At 42.8% G+C, this 17,829-nt stretch overlaps 1 protein-coding gene across 1 annotated transcript in view; it reads left to right on the forward strand.

Annotated features, from left to right (window-relative positions):
• LOC116427642 (uncharacterized) overlaps positions 1 to 17,829 on the forward strand; it is a 188,695-nt gene that overhangs the window by 48,502 nt on the left and 122,364 nt on the right. The gene's annotated exons all lie outside the window — the stretch shown is intronic.

The following is a 17,829-nucleotide window of genomic DNA, read 5'->3' on the forward strand; positions in this document are numbered from 1 at the left end:
AAAATATATGAAACATGACTTAGTACGTAGGACTACCTATGAGTAAAATTTATGTCACGCTCTACAAAACAGTGCAAAGGGTCAAAATTACCCAAACTGACTCCATGTTTGGTATTGAGTCGGAGGATCAAGATTCGTCGTCAATGGCAACGGACGGTAATCGCGTTCCTCGATGCGAGCACCAGCTTGGCGGTATTAATCGCACGTTGATGCCAGGTGTCGTGATGTAACTGGGCCACAATTAATGGCTCTGCTCCGCGGACGGAACAATGGGCGGAAGACGAGCGCGAGGGGGCGAACAACAATCGCGTTAAGGAAAAACTTAGCGAGATAGCTGAGCGAGTCAGCGAGCCGGGCGAAAGCGATAGAAACAGAACTGAGGAACGCCTGCACTGGCTGGAGGACAGTCGGTCCGTTTTCCGGACACTGCGTTTCCCTTTTCAGTTAAAACCCGATTCTAGACGTAAACTACAATACACATGTACACGTGGTACATGAAATGTGTGTTAAAAAATTGAAAAATTCTTTGAAATGTTTGAATGTATTAAAAAAGAATCTATATTCTTGTTACATGTCTACACGAATCTTTAACCTCTTGCCCCATAGCTTCTTCCACAATTGTATTCGCTCGTGCCCTTTCTTTTATTTATTGTATCGTTGATAATTGACTAAGCAACGTGGAAAGATTCTATATTCGTCCTAAGTCTGCATTTACCCCAAGGATGAACAATTCATAATAAAGATTGATAATGATAATAAAAAAATAATATTTAATTTCAACTCAAATACAGTCACATTAACGTCTGTTAACTTCTATTGTTTCATACACGACTTATCTTGAAATCAGTTCATCGAATTCTTTCTAGTTCCGCATTACATGTTTCTATGTACATTTCCCTCGACATTCCTGGCAATTACCGAATCACTCAAACTCAGATTCAACTATTCAATTGCCTATACACATACTCGCGTACTCTTCGTTGAACGGAGAATGATCTCTAGAAGGAACACAGCTCTAATTCGTCAATTTCCATCTGTTCTAGTCTCACTTTCAATACCGATTTACTGTTCGTCGATACGGTTATACGTTACTAGTCGGAACTATGGACAAAATACACAGCGAGAGACGTCCCGGAACTCATCTCGTGTGCAATGAACTACACACGCGAAACATGGATCTCTATCTTTCGGTATCTAGACGCCGCACGCCCACATTCCGTCCTGTCTGTTGCTTCGCCGCTTTTCCCTTGCCAGTCCCCTTGAGCCCCTGTTCGTTCATGTTTACCGTGTGCTCGACGCGTGTGCTTTTTCGTGGGCACGCGTGCAAAAAGGCTGTCGCCCCCGCGCCCGGGATAAAGAGCACCCCGGGAACAATGCGGGAAAGATGTTAACCCATTCGCGACGAATCATGTGCCGGCACGTCGAGCTTTTACCGACCATTTTCACGACTGACAAACTGGTACGCGGAAGCTTTGTACACGGTTTCCGCGTATGCATGATTTTCCACCATTGTTGTGCAATTGCGACCATGCTTTTTTTACGGAGCTACACATCCGGTATTACTTGTGCTCTGGTGTGTGGGCCCTGATAACTTTTGTTTCGAATGGATTATTGTATTTACTGCCAACTACAGAATATCTGGTAGATTGAGATAGATGTTGTTCTCTTTAACTCTCTCTCGGCAGTATGGATCATTAACCTTTTAGCTACGGCAGGACTAGCCGCCAAACTATTGTACCTCTCTACGGCAAGGTTTGACGCAGTCTGCGTATCATGAATGTAGCACTGCGATTTGAGACTGATAGGATTTCCCACTGCGCAATTATGTTAGATTAGATTATAATGTGCATAGCTGTCGATGACAGAGAAAGAATTGTGCCGCTATACTGGTGTACTGTTCAAAAAGATGATATACACGAAAGCCATTATAGTGGCGTATAGTAGCTAAAAGGTTAAAGGTCAATCGAAAACGTCTAAATAACAGGGATGATATAAAGATTTGGCTGAAATGTCACTGATTATACTTCCTAATTTAATATACAATTGACATTTCTGTCGAATTTTCATATCATTTTGCAACGGAAATGAAAAATCGCATTGATACCGGTAGTCCTTAATTTAATATACAAGTATCTTAGAGTTTCCTCAGACTTCTACAGACCTCGCAATAAAGAATCGAGCCTAACACGTTGACTGCCACGAAAAACATCAGCGTTTTACGTATCACTTATTCCTTTGTAGCGAAGATAAAAAGAAACAATTATTAATTATTTGCTACTACAATTCTTACGTTACACTGTTATTTAGTTATTTACGCTATTGAACATTTTTATTCGATGTTAGTTGTCTTATGGCATAATTGTTTTCAAGTCATTTCGAAGCTCCGGTCCCATGTGGCAGCGAATGTGCTAATTGTGACAGGTCCATATTACTAACCATGTTGTTGGAAAACTATGTTGCCGTTGGGGGGCTGAAATAAACTTCTGACAATTGGAATATATCCTAAACGCGCAGAGAGGCGTTTGTCTATGCTAATCGTGTTACCCAGCGCAAAGAGGCAATGATGCAATTGGACACAATTGCGAGGTTTAACACATTGTTTTCGCACGATGGTGCTAGAAGAAAGATTTCCGAGTACGCTTCGCGTTCAAATATCAGTACTCCTCTAACAGCATCAATAATTCCACGAAATTCATACATCGGTGGGAACATTGTTACAGTTAACGCTGCTGCAAGTGAATTCCGTCGGTTAAATTTGGCTTGGGTAAACCCAGCGTCAAAACAACGTCGGTGAAACCTGTGTCAGCGGTTCCAGTGTAACCCGTTCGAATAATAACTTCGCGATAGAATCCAAGCAAGCGCAATCATCAAACTAAAAGACAGTTGGCGAACTGTGCTCGCAATCTGTTCGCAAGCTGTGCTGAAGATACACACCGTATCCTTGGAATCGTATCACTGTACAGTTCTGCGTCAGAAATTCGTATCAGGGTAGTGAGAGAAATATTTGTTGTAGTCTGAATGAGCAATCAATTCCTTATGGGAATTATAAGCAATTTAAATGACACTTAACACGTTGATACTTCCTGTCTGTTAACCGTTAATAGTAACAAAGTTTTGTTGGTATTTTTCAGGTGCGATCGCGAATAGTTTTTAAGATCTTATAAATAATCAGCCATAATATATTGTATTAACCCTTTACACTCGAAAGCTTTTCACTAGAAACAGTCGACACTTTCTGATGAGACATAGACGACACTATTTGAAACGAACTAACGAGAAAATATACGGAAATTAAGAAACAAAGCTATTTTATATAAATATTTCACATATTGATGCGTTATACAAAACTTAATATTATACATAACATTTTGTGGTTTCGTTATATCAAATCAAACGGTGACTGAGAGTTATCTCTTGAAAGAGTTAAATTTCATATCTCAGTCGTATCTCTATACCATTCATACATACTTTATTAGAAACTGATGCATATTTATAGCTAGAGCTATATTCGTCGAGTGCAAAGGATGAACGGTGTCAACAGGAATTCTATGGAATATTCGTCCCTCGTTTCGATTTCCCGTCACGGAATAAAAACTGATGGAAGTGTCCCGCGTTTATCGACTCCCCGTATAAACTAGAAAGGACGACGACCTCGAAACACCGGCGGTAAGCAGCACCGCGGAGTTCCGAAACGATCGATAGACGTTACGGTGTCTACTACCTTCGGAGCACCTGTGTCCACATGTTTCCGGCGCGAACGCTGAAATCATGCTCGAGGCCAATGCTCTCCGGGCTCTTCTTATCTGCGACCACGTGTTCCATCCTGTTTCTCTTTCCTCCTCGCCTGGAAAACGGTATCAGTCTCCGTTGATCTCGCGAGCGACAGCTCACCGTTAGTCACGCTCGTCCATTTCCCTTCAAAATTCATGCCGCTCCGAGAAGTTTGCGAAACTTTCGAATGCCGCGCGGTTTAGTTATTTCCTTTTAGTTACTAGTTAGCAGTAATTTCAAGTTTTCGGGAAATTTCGCGTAGCACGGTCTCCGAATTGCGTTTAAATTGGGCACGCTGAATTTGATTTATTTATCCAGCGAGTTTTCGCGATGAGATTATATACGAATAAATATTATTCGAATGTTTTGGAAATTATATAATCAAAGTGAGCTTTGTTCTCTAATCTATGTGTTCCCTCGTTAGTTTCGAATGTCGTCGGTGCCTTATAGGAAAATTTCCAATATTTCTAATTAAAAACTTTCGAGAGCAAAGGGTGAAGGTATACGTAAGGTATATCTGAAATTTTTTAGTAACTTTCAATCTTCTTTTCAAGTTGGAGCTCTTTATAAGATTACTGAATTACGCGAACATGTCCCTTTTCAATCGCATCCTTGTTATTTCGAAAAATTGCGTTCTTAATCTGATATTTCCAGTGAAAGTTCATCGTGAAGTTCATCTACGTATCTATACTCTATATCCATCTGTCCTCCATATTCATACAATCGCGTTGTACGTAAAGATTATGGTACAACGCGCGGCAAGCACAGGCTTCGCAGATTCGTAACACGTAAGATCCATAGCGTCACGCCTGGACCGTCGCAATTTCCTTTGAACGATTGCACTCTGGATGCTTCACCCGGAAAGAAGTGGGTTAAAATAGACCGGTGAGGATGTCTTCTGAGAATCGTTCGCGGTCATCGAGCGTGAGCCTTATAGAATACGTGACCCAACGTCAAGCTACGAATAAGTCGAATGCAATCCAGGGAACGACGCTCGAGTACCCGGAATCGAAGGAAATTGTCTTATTATCAGAAGTCTGGCTCGTTGAACCCTAACAGTGTGAAAAATTGTTACGCGAGGGGAACGTGCTTCGAGCGGATCCCGCCTCTTCACACGAGTTGAGTCAAGATCATCGACGCAAAGGCGACGTCACCGTTACGCGTCATTCTGAATGAAATGATCTTGCTTTCTATTCAACGTTTGTAAGATTTTTAATTTAACTCTTCGCACTCGAAAGCTTTTCTCTAGAAACATTCGACGCTTTTCGATGAGACATAGACGACACTATTTGAAACGAATTAATGAGAAAACACACATAAATTAAGAAACAAAGCTATTCTATATAAATATTTCACACATTGATGTATTATACAAAACTTAATATTATATATAATACTTTGTAATTTTGTTATATCAAATCAAACGGTGACTGAGAGTCACCTCTTGATTGCAAAGGGTTAAGATGTAGATGTTTGAGGTATTTGTTTCTTCCGTTACGTCACTGTACGTGGTCGTACTGACCTACCTCGCGCGCACCGATGTTCACCGACCGACTCTGTTGATACCATTAAATTCTTATCCCTCCAGATAAGAATTCATTATACTATTGTTGTTTGTAATTATGAATAGTTATAAGACCGACAGTTAAAGCTGCTAAAATCAGAGTAGATCCTTCGAAAGGATATTAGCCCATATTCTTATTTATCTAGATTTATAGACGAATCTACTTCGAAAATCATATGAACAAAATATCAAAGGTGGCATTGAAAATTCCAAAAAATTGTGTCATAGAAAGAAGCTCTATGTCAAAAATCAAACGAATAACATTTCAAAGATAGCATCCACAGTCTCGAAAAATGATGTCAAAGAAGTCACACGTTAAAAATCACCCGATCAATATCTCCAATATAGCATCCAAAATCCCAAAAGATTATGTCATACGAAGAAGCCCCGTGTCAAAAAACAAACGAGCAACATGTCAAAGGTACCATCTAAAATTCCAAAAAAATTATGTCTCAGAAGCCTTACGAGAAAAAAGTAACGCTCGCGGTAACAGTTCCAAATAAGAAGCTTCGCAAGGACATCGTAGGCCTCGAGCCCGGCTGGAATGCCGTCCTTCAAGATAGCCGGGAGGGTGTCGTTGGTTCTCTCGATCCGTCCACGGTTTCTGCAGCACGGTAACGTCCTTCTGCACGGGGGCCGAAGATAGCTGCCGCGAGTCAACGTAGATTAATGACTTCCTTATGGTATTTACGTTGTTGCGAGGATCGTCGCGCGCGCACGTGCGAGGCTCGCCTCGGCTGCGAGGATCAGGAATGATCGGAATTTCGAGGCGAGAGCGCATCGCGCCACGGAGAAACGTGTCCGTAATGGAGTCACCTTTTAGCAACTGCAAACTCTATCCGCCTCGTTATTTGTGAACATAGCGGAACCTCGATTAATCTGCTTGATCTCATCTCTGGGTTTGAATTAATTAATACTAGACGGATAATGAAGATCTTAGACCTGTCGCGTATCGAAATATGGAATCTCGACGTCAGCTGATTCGCGAGAAATTAATTCAGCTTGAATTCGTTTTCGAAACAGTCTATGCTAGATGTTAAATCGACGAAGGACATTTTTAATATACTATCGAATGTATTAACATTAATTTTGATATAAAGTCAATTTTATTATACTTCGACATGGTATAATAAAATATTTCTAAGTTTTCATTAACAGTTTTATGTAATTATCAACGAATATTTTTGCTGACGAAACCTTTCTATCTACATTCTTTGCTTTAAACATCCTCAAACGAAACAATGTTAACCCTAGCGGGAGATTCTTTGAAATATACAAACCTTCAACAGACGAAGTGAAATTATACATCAATTGCTTAAGTAATAGAAAACAAAGGAATCTACTGGTCTCTTGCTGTCCAAGTAATTAAATCATTTGTTCATCACTTGGTCTTCCAAATACGAACAGGTGTTGGTCTTGGTCTTCCAAATGTACACGGTGTTTCATCTCACCGAAATGTCGACGTCCGTCTGCGAAGGGTTAAAGCTTCGAGAATCCAAACGCTTGGATCACCTGCGCAAGGATCACTTGCAATTCTCCTCATTTAAATCGCGCGATTCGATATCTCGTCCCGCATTTCCCACAATTTCGACGTTTCATCGATGCTGACAGATAATGACGGACACTGCCTGCCGCTATCCTGTACGAGGGAGCGATGAAACGCGACCGATCCCTTCATTGTCCTCGAATCATTGTTACACAGGGTCCGATTCCCTCTTATGTGTCCGTTGGATGGCGAGGCACGTTCGGCCTGGCGATATCTCGCTGACAGAATGAGGGACAATGTTCACGAGCGTTTATTGAAATTTCACTGGAATGGCCGACCGCTGATGGGATCGATGGAAACTTCGATGACGAGGTCGCGAAGGAGCGCGCCGCGGCTTCCGTCGTTTCTCCGTTGATTGGTTCCCAAGTTGGATTACTTTCACCCTTTGGGAGCGGAGAGACATTTCCTCGCGGAATAATATTACGACTCTGCGTCCCGGTGACTTTAGTACTTCCGCGCACGATGAATTGTAAAATAGGCCACGTATACAGACCGCGAAAAATTTACAATGACGTGCGGAGGCTTTCGGAAAATTGCTCCCTTAATCCCTTTCCGGAACGAGATATTTCGATTTGGATCCGGATGGCTGGTAAATCTTGCACCTCTGGGAACTCGAGACCGTGTTCATCGAATGGCCTCGATATTCGTCAGATTGCGAAATTTATCTTTGTTCACCGATATATTTTTCGCTATTCACTTCTTGCATGATAATATCGTGCCACATTTATGACGAAAATTTCGAACAGAGATCAGCAAATGTAACTGTTATTACGTTCAATTGAATTGAATTCAAATATTATTTTTCTGTTATCGGATGTTGATTGTTGCAGTAAATGTTGATATAGGGCAAACATGAAATGTTAAAATAGTTCTGGCGAGCGTAGCTGCAAAAGAAATCACAGGGCAAGGAATTAATTGGTATATTTTCGCACTACTTCACTTTTAATTTATTAAAATTCTTAAGAGAAGAGGTTAGGTGTAATTAGTGTTTCTTGGGTTTACTTCAGAAAACGATTTCGCGTAGGGATTAGTCTGTACGTGAGTCTTAGTTATGATCATCGATTTACCGAATTCTAGAAATGTATTTAGGACAAGCACGCAGCGTGTCCGGGTCACAGTCGACCCAGCTTCGCCGCATCATGCACCGGGAAAGAAGTATCCCAAGCAAGCGATACCGGAGACTCGTGATCGGCATAAATCTGATCTCTCGCGTCGGCTTCGACACAGGGGGGAAGGAGAGCCGGTGTCTAAGCTTGCCGAAGCGAGGTAAACCTCGTAACCGTCGCGCGAGCTGTGGTCTTGGTTAGGCGCGGGGCCATGGAAGAGGAAGATGAACGGCTACTCGTGTCGGGGCAATCGTTATCGTTCCCAGCTGAAGCCGTATCGGTTCCGTACACGGCGAAGATAAAGGGGCCAACGTAAACGCGGATTTGCGCTCGGGTTACGGAACACACCGGGACGAAAAAGAGGGAAAGAGAGGGTGGATGAAAGACAGACATAGACGGATAGACAGAGGCAGTGAGAAAGAGACTTGGAAGGCAGTAAGAGGCAAAGATAGATGCATAGAAGAAGGATAGACAGAGGGCAACAGAGAAGGAAATTGGAAGCCAGAAAGACGCAGGGATAGATGGATAGATAGAGACAGTGAGAAATAAACTTAAAAGGCAGAAAGGGGATCAGATAGATGGATAGACAAAGACAGTAAGCAAGAGAATTAGAAAACAGAGAGAGTTAGAGGTAGGTGAATAGACAGAGGGCAATAGAGAAGAAGACTTGGAAGCCAGAAAGACGCAGAGATAGATGGACAGACAGAGACAGTGAGAAATAAACTTAAAAGGCAAAAAGAGGATGAGATAGATGCATAGACAAGGACAATGAGAAAGAAACTCAGAAAGCGGAAAGAAGCAGAGGATAGGCCGATAGACAGAGGCCAATCGAGAGAAAGACTCAGAAGCCAGAAAGAGGCAAAAGTAGATGCATAGGCAAAGGATAGCAGAGAAACAGGCTCGAAAAACAGCAACAGGCAGAGGTACTAGATGGATAGACAGCGGGCAAGAGAGAAGAAAAGGCAGAGTGAGTGAGCGAGTGTGTGGCGAGCTCCATCACGGAGAACCGTAATGATCGCGGCCCGTGTAGGGTGGATACGTCGAGAGGACGATAGCGAAACACGTATTATCCAATCGTCGGGAGTGCTCACGGATGGCGTTTATGGCGACCCTAAGTCGTGACCGATCCTTTGGTGGGAATCCGCCCTGAGATCGACTCTCATACGCCTCGAGAAGGAGTTTCCACGTGTTCCTCTCTCTTTCTCTCTTCCTCTGTCCCCCGTTGGCACGATTCCTTTCTCTTCGCGCTCTTCCTCTCCGAGCGAGCTTTCTCGCGGATCGTCGATCCATCGCGCCTATGCGTTCGCCTCTCCCTTTCTCCGGGCCTGATGTATCCTCGGGCCCTGTTCGCCCACCCGCTCCACCCGTTCCGTTGTCTCCTCGCAGCTCGGTAATGGCTCAGACACCGTGTTGCGGTGTGCGAAGATAGGTGTCACAGTCGCTGGATGAAGCTGTGGACTTGATAATTCGATGCTGCTACAATGAAACTCGATATTAAGATGCTTGCTGGTTTCGAAACTTGGCACGATAGGCGTTCAGCTTATTATAGTGATGATTGCTCTGATAGCTCTGATAGCTCTGTTAGCGGCAACGCAAACTAGTAGCATTTCTCAGAATAATACCCGCTCCATAGAAAGCATGCAGTTTATCCTCGAGGCTGGAAGGTAGAGTGATACTCTTGAGGGAACAAGTTTCTAGCAAAGGTCAAAGCGAATTTGTTGCAGAGAAAATGCTACCTCTTTTAGAGGAAGGGGAAAGAGAGCTCTTTAGGGTAGGAAAGAGGTAGCATTCTCGCTGGCAGGAAAGCAGCCATTTTATAAGGAAAAGCTCTCTCGGGGAGGAAAGAAATAGTTCTTTTCAGCCAGGGAAAATGTGACTATTTCCTAGAAGGAGAGTGACTGTTGCGAGATGACTAGAGAATTGTCCGCGACTGTTCATGAATTGAGCAACGGAAACTAACCCAAATAACCTAGCCCATGGTTCGATCGGTAGCGCTCGGCCTGGTAGCGGCCGGCGTATCGCGCGAGGAATTTTCTATTCGCGTCGCTGGCCTTAGTGGCACGTTTTCGCGACGAGACGTCGCCGCGTTGCGCCAATTCCCCGTGGAATTTCGAAAGGGACCGCCGGCTGCGTTCCGTTCCGTTCCCCGTCTATCGCGGCTTCCTCGAAGTCCAGACGAATCCGTCCCTTCTGGCAGATACCTTTCTCGAAATAGTCCTGGGTCACGCGGCGAAAAAAACAAGCATCGTTGAAGCATCGCGGATTATCCTTATTTCCTCTTTCCTCGCTTAATGCTTTAACTGTCGTGTTGCCTGGATTCGGTTGACACACTTTTCCGTGGACATTCGACTAACGCTAACTGCAGGACATTGGACCAGCTGCATTTCGTTGGACCTGTGACATGCGAGGAATCGTAAATATCTTGATTTCTTAGCTTCCGTTTTATTAACGGATTATTTCTGTTAATTTTCGGTTTAATCTATGGTACTTCAAGCAATTGGACTATATTCATCTTAGTAATCAACTCCAAAGTGTTTTCCAGAGTTCTTAGTTACGGGAGAGTCATTAACTGAATCTTAGCAAATGGTTAATTACACAACTCTGTTGAAACTTGAAGTTTTCTTTAATAATAACGAAAATATTGCTTGTCTGATATAAGAGTGCAAAGGGTTAAATATTTAGCACCTCTACGCGTTGCGCCGCGATCTGCTCGTTCGTCGTCTCGCCGGAAAGAGCCTAGACGCCTCGTTGAACACCCGCCAGACGGTTATCAGTAGATGCACCGGCTGTTGATAAGTTTTTCCGCACTCCGTTGTCTCGCTTCCCGCGAGAATATTGAAACCGGAAGTCGCGCGTGCATCGCTGCTTTCTGGATCGAGGGCTATCGTCCCCGTTCGACATGATTGTTCGATGCGGGTGGGCTTGGAAGATTGCGGTGTCGAGTAATGATCGTAGTTCTTGGAGTGACTTTACGTATTGGATCCGTGGACATTCACACACGTAACTTCTCCTGAAATCATTCGCGAGTAAGATGTTTCTACCCAATCAAAAATAATTTCACTCGAACGTGGAATCTATTTTTCCCTTGAAGAGAAATCGAAAAGTGTGTACGGTGATATTTCGAAAGTGAAACGACTCAGAATTTGATTTCTTATATCGAAGATTTCATCGTGCTCGTAACAGCACATATAAACTGTTCAACCTGATGAACAATCTTTATTTCATTGTGCTTCGCGAACCGCAAGGCTGTAAAGCTGCGTTTCACGCGTCGAACAAATGAATAGTAGCGATAACAAGATAATACGCCTGAAAAATGCGGGAATAATAGGATCATTGCGGAATCAGGTGGTCGTAAAGTGCCCCGCGCCAAATGGAACTCGAAGACGAGGTTCGTTACATGGTTTTAAGCCAATAAGTTTGAGGAGAACGGAGAACTGCCATTTACCACTATCGCTGAGTACGAAGAAACAGCATCGCGTAAGAGTTTCAGCGTGGATTTGCATCAAACGGTTATATCGGTGGTCTCCTAAGACAGTAACGGTCAATTGGTGATTAGCCTACATAACGTCGAACAGGAAATGCGATTAATTCATCCGCGAATACCGAATCAACTAAAAGTGACATGAAACATGTAAATAAAACACTATTGGAAATATACGGAACTAATACTGTTGAACTGTCACTAAGAAACTGGTACTATTCAGCAAAAACGTGAATGCGCGGAACACTACCGCGTTATTGGACCATTATTAGCTGAAATAAATTGATTACGAGCCCGAAGAAAGTCTATCGACGTTCTCTTTTACTGTTCCAGCGTCGTTCATACTTATCGGTTCGCAGAATAAACGTCCACGCGTGTTCGAACTCGTTTATTTTGCAATTGAATGCTTCCTCGATGGTTCGCCTAGACGTCGTTTACCAATAATGATAAAGACATACGCTTCAATAGTATATTTCTTTTTAAATTCCATCTCTAAACCTGAAAGCATCCCGAAGAAACCAACATTCGAATTAACGATACAAATTAATACGACAAGAAAATAAATAACGAATCGAAGATCGTAATGTGTATTAATCTGCTCGGCAGAATTGCCGTTAATTTTATGGAAATTGATGAGCCAACCGCTTGGATTGGAAAAACTCTTAATCTGTTGATGATCGAGGAGACTCGGGGAATCTTGTATACAGGGTGTCCATCGGGAAGACTTCTTGCCAGTGCATTCTACACGCGGAAACAAGAAGCGTTCATATAAATATATATCCCGTTTATCCTTGCATTCGAGTTACAGCTGGTTTCTGTTTATTTTCACGAGAGATATTACAAATTACCTGCTTGTATCTGAGTGTCACATTAAAACTTCTTGATGACATTTAGAGAGATACTTACAAGAAAGTGTTTGCAAAATAAAGGTGCAGGGTTTTACCACAAACATTCAGATGTATTAGTAAATAGATAAAATTGGTTCAGTTATTACACTAATATAAAATTCCATATACGGTAATTCGGGGAGAGAGGGCCCACTGTTTTCAAAAGTATTATTACATCACGAATATTATTGATACATAACAAATATTTATGAAAGTGAATATACCCATATAAGAAAAACAGATAAATAGGTTTACAAGATTCAGTTTTTTTGGTAACAGTATGTTTATTGTGTCCATAAATAATATTTACAAAAATGGTACAATAAACCTAAACATACCACAAAAGGAATAACAAAAATGTAGGGTGATTTACAAAGATCAAAGACTCAATTACTGAACACGCACAATTTAGTCGCTATATACACGGGAACCATAGTTCATGCTACAGATGATATTTATAAAGTTACTTATATTCTAACAGAGATTAATATGTATACAACGGTACAAGTTAAACTGTACTGACGGCTTAGAATTTGAAATTTGAGATTGTGGAAATGTTTACAAGATTCAGTGTACCACAGAAGAAACTAGAAAATATTCGATAATTTCAATGAAATCGAGTTGAACATCTCCTATGTTCACGTGCAGAATCAATTTCCAAGAGGCCTCTCTTCCGTATCGGGACACCCTGTACATTGCTTGATACTCCGTCTCGCTTGCAGAGATAATAAACAACGGGTTTGAAAATTATGAACCGTGTCAGGCTGGATGGAAGCTCAACAGCTGTTTCCCCATGCCCCAGTAAAGGGCTTTCGTCCTGGTAATCCCGATCGCGTTACCTGCAGCATTAGCGGTCGGCGAGACGAACGGAGAGATAGAGGCAGAGGCGACCGCGGGGTACGGGGACGCGCACCGGCGAGAGCAATTAACGTGGCAATTAGTCGAGCGAAGGACCGAGGCGTTTGTGGCAATTAATTCGAAATTGAACGCGTCGACGGCACAGGAAGTCACCGTCGATGGCCGTTTCGACGTGGACGGTCGCCGCCATGGCTCGTCCCAGCGATTTCGAAAGATTCCCGTCGCGAGAAGACACGCCTTTCGAAATAACTGGCCCGTGACGTCTCAGAAATATTCTGCAAATTCATTCGGGGTTTCCTCGCCGGGGATTTACGTCAGTTTCGCCGAGATACTCGCGCGAATAAATTGGCGAGATTATTAATTTAGATTCCTGTGAATGTTCGTCGTTCCCATTTGACGGCGGTCGACGGAGGTTACCGGTATCTTAAACGAAGCGGTTTTCGAACGCGCATCGTCGGTAGGAAGTTTCTGTGCGGTAGATTTCAAAGCTTCTACTTCGACTTCGAGTGTTCGTATTGGAATCTTAATCGCTGCTTCGCGCGAATTCCTTCGAATCCCTTCGCGGACGTTAATTAACCCGCGATTGGAGCTGCTTGTATTAATCGTCGGTGGATCTGGTATCGAATACGCTGTAGATCGGTGCTACAATTTCGTGTTATTCTATTTTCTGCAACGTTCTTGTTCGGTATTCTTCATTACGTTTCGCGGTCAGTAGACATTGAAATGTCTAGTCAGTTCCTCGGTGGGTTTCTCTTCTGTACGCTTGCTACCTCGTTCTTATCAAGCAAGTTTTCGAGCGAGCGATCAGCATACTGTTTCCGAGGGAATGGTTCCATGCACGTTCGGTTGACGTTGAAATTTTAATTGAGGAAATCCGGGAAGTCGCGGAAATCGGCTATTCACGGCGCGAAAAGTAAATTCGATGCATTTATGAATGATCGGGATGCTTGCTCATCGCTAAGATCGTTGGATATCGGATAATACTCGCAGCAAGATTGATTCCATCTTGATTTCGCGTTAATTCGATCAACTATTACCGGCTGGTTTCTTTTTTAGAGTTCTTTACGGACCGCCCATCGGTTTATTCGAGCGATTCGTGGGTGGTGGCGGCGAGGTCGAGCCGATATAGAAGGCATACAATCGATACACAGTCGATATACCGGTCGACGATTACCCTCCTACCGGTTTTCTGGATGGCCATTGCTGCGTAACGGTTCCGGCGGGCGGAGAAGGCTCGCGAGGTTCGGTCAGCAGGACCGGTTCGCCATTTCTCGGTAACCCGTTCCTCGTTCCTTTATGGAACGGGGATCAGGTGCGTCCCACGATTTTTGCATCGGATTTTCAACCCTTTTGTTGTCCAGCGTCTTGCCTCTACTGGCCCAAAATTTCGCTTAATGTTCGATTAGAAGCACATCGAGTTGATACTTACGACATCCGTCATTTCGACGGATATTCAAGATTATGAACATTATTCAATGAAAGTTGAATCTGATTGATGCAATTATGTGAATACGTATCTTAATACTCTACTTTGAAAGCTCTAGCTTCCAAAATTTATACGAATGGACACTTCTATTACTAGGAATAGCATGTAAACATATCAACTTGTCTTAACTTCTTTCGAATATTTCTTCATAAAAATTTATAATTTCCCAAATCCAAAATCTTGCGGCGAGGATCCTTACTACTTCTAATAAAAATACTCAAACAATAAGTGTGCATCTTGAAAATTGCAGGTGAATTCTCTAAGAATTCAATCAGGAGAAACTATATACATCATCTCGCATGTTTTCAATAAAACCACTGCATCCTTAAAGTTCAATCGACTCGTGTACAAAGAACTTTTCTATCGGGCACCTGTTATCCGAACAAAGAAAATTGCATTAAAGAACAGAAGGGAGAAGAAAAGACCTTCGTCCAATGTCGGGAGACTCGTTCGTGCAATTCCGCGCGAGATTTTATTATTGTTACAAGATTGTTCGCCGCAGCGAGTTTCCATGCTTGCATTCCCCTTTTCCAATTTCTTTTTTCATCGTTCCCCCGTCGCGAATCCCGGCTCTAATGGCCGGAAATTGTGGAAGGCGAGAGACGACCGGGCTTTGAGCACACGAGTGCCGAGTACTTAGCTGGAAAACCGCGGAACGGGAAAGCGGTTCTTCTCTCTCTCGTTTCCCGCGCCTAATTTGCAGAATACTAAGCATGGCGCGGCACAGTTACGCGCCGGAAAGCCGGGCAACCGCGCCGCTTCCGGTGTTCCCGCCGCGTTACGTAGTTTTTATACAATTACCGCCGGATTACCCGTCGCGGTGATACAATTTTCGGTGTCGTTGGACTGTGTCGACCCGCCCCGCGACGAGTTTGTGCATTTTACCGCATGTTTTTGAGAAAACACGGGACCGGTGCGAGCTGGCCGCGGATCCGCATGTAAATTCACAATTTGGAAGATAATATTAAGAGAACTCCGTTAGAAAATGGTTTTCCTTGGAAAACGTTGCTAAAAGCAGCGTGCTTCAGGTATTTTATACGTTTCTTAGGATCGTGTGCAACCTGTATGATTATATACTTCCAAATTATCCATGAATGTGTATCCATGAATAACAAGTTAATATAGTCTAATAAGACATCTACTCGAGGAATATTAGCTGCGAACAAGATATCCAAGTTTTACGTGTTTCATAGACAACTTTTTTCAATTCAAGGTTTTTATTTCCTATATTCTGATGACTGTCCGACATACTTCGCTGCACACCAGTAACTGTTGCATTACCGAATGATGATTCTAGTTTCAGAGTTTATCCTCGTACCTGAAAAATAATAGACGGTACTCTAAAAATTAGGGAAACTCTTTAAAAATTCAGAATACTTAAAGAATATCGAAAAATCAGTCGATCTTTTTACTGCGAGATAAAATTTCCCCTTTAAGGAGTGGGACGATCGTTTCCTGAGTGTGTCCGAACATCGAAAAATCTGGAGATGAACGTCGATCAGTGTGGTGGAGTGGAATTTGCAGGTTCCATGGGCCGTGCGTTGGAGAAACTCGCTAGCGATGTGTTGAACTTGGAAGCGGGCGTAGAACGAACGCGAGGCGAGCCCACCGGCCCGTGGAAAAAGTTTCGAGGTCGGCGAGCATTTCGTTCGGAAGATACTTCTCGCTCAACCCACATTTTATGCGATTAACTTTGCTCCTTAAGTATTCCGGCGTTCTTCTTCCCTGTACCCGCCGCGCTGAAAAACTTTACGGGAATCGCGCAATCTATCGCGGGCTCCTTGAACTTTCCTTTTAACGCGCGGTGAAAATTGAAAATAAGGATCCATTCGAGACATCAGGAATCGGCTGACTGTTCATTGGCCGATTCTCGAGAATCGAGTCCGTTTCTGGATTTACCGTCGCGATTTTGTACGTTTCACGGTTTTGTGAAAGACGTTCAGTGCCACGAGAGTTCTTGGCGCTTTGTATAACATTGCTTCATAACACAGGCAAATGCTAGCAGAATTAATTACTACTGAATCTATATCATAGATCATACATTGCATTGCTACCTGATTGCTTACGTTATCAAATATTCTAATTCAATAAATAGTTTCCTTATTGCAATTGTTTCTGTAATTTGAAAACTTCGATCATCGGTAACTACTGTAGTCAACGTGTCAACATATTTTTGATATAGGTGAAGTGTTGATGTTCATGCAAACTTCCGTTTTCGAAGATTATTTATGCGTATATATAAATGGAGACTATACAAATATTTGTTGTATCTATTAAACATTCTATAACGTTGGATATAAACGAGATTTATTGCGATTCATCAAAATATTTATATATTCTGCTCTCTTGTATGCTGTAAATCCATGAAAGTCCTCATGCTAATGATAATAACGTTAGAATTAATTTTCGTCCAGCACTGGTTACTGATGTTATCCAAAACTTATTCGATGGCAATCATTGGTACATCCTTAGTACAGAAAAATATCCAGTTAACACGTGTGTCTCGAAATTATGTGTAAGCTGAAAATACTTGAGAGTATTTCTTAGGATAAAGCGTCATTGCTATTCAGCTACAAACCGTGCGTAAGTATAAGTCCGTGGTGTTTGACGCGAATGATAGTCAACGAATGAACGCGAAAGGCGATAAAACGTCAGGTTCGGAATGTCTCCGCTTCTGTCTTATTTCCGCGAAGCTTTGGTAATGCAGAAGAACAACCGAGGAAACTGTCGAACTGTTTGGCAGACGGTTTCATAGGGTTGATTTTCTCGTTAAAGCCGACGGACGGCCGTTCCCCGCGGACGAGCATAGAAAAGCCATTTGTGGTCCGTGTCTTGCGGACAGAACCGTCGACAGAATAATTTCATGTATTATTTATCGCGCATTCCGCGCGACTCCTTGATCCACCGTTACGTACCGGGTGCTTTGTAATTTACGTCCTGCGCCGCGCGCTCGACACTTGCAGCATTCACGCTCGCCGCCAGCGTCACGCATGCACTACAGTTATACCGTTTTGTTGTTAATATTTAGAAGGTGGGATGTGTTCCTTATAAGAGGAATGTTGTATATGATTTTCAGGTGACATAACTTTTCATTAAACTCCGAGGACAAATGTCCTCATTTTGGCGACAT

Source organism: Nomia melanderi, chromosome 6 (genome assembly GCF_051020985.1).
Source record: "Nomia melanderi isolate GNS246 chromosome 6, iyNomMela1, whole genome shotgun sequence".
NCBI lineage: Eukaryota > Metazoa > Arthropoda > Insecta > Hymenoptera > Halictidae > Nomia > Nomia melanderi.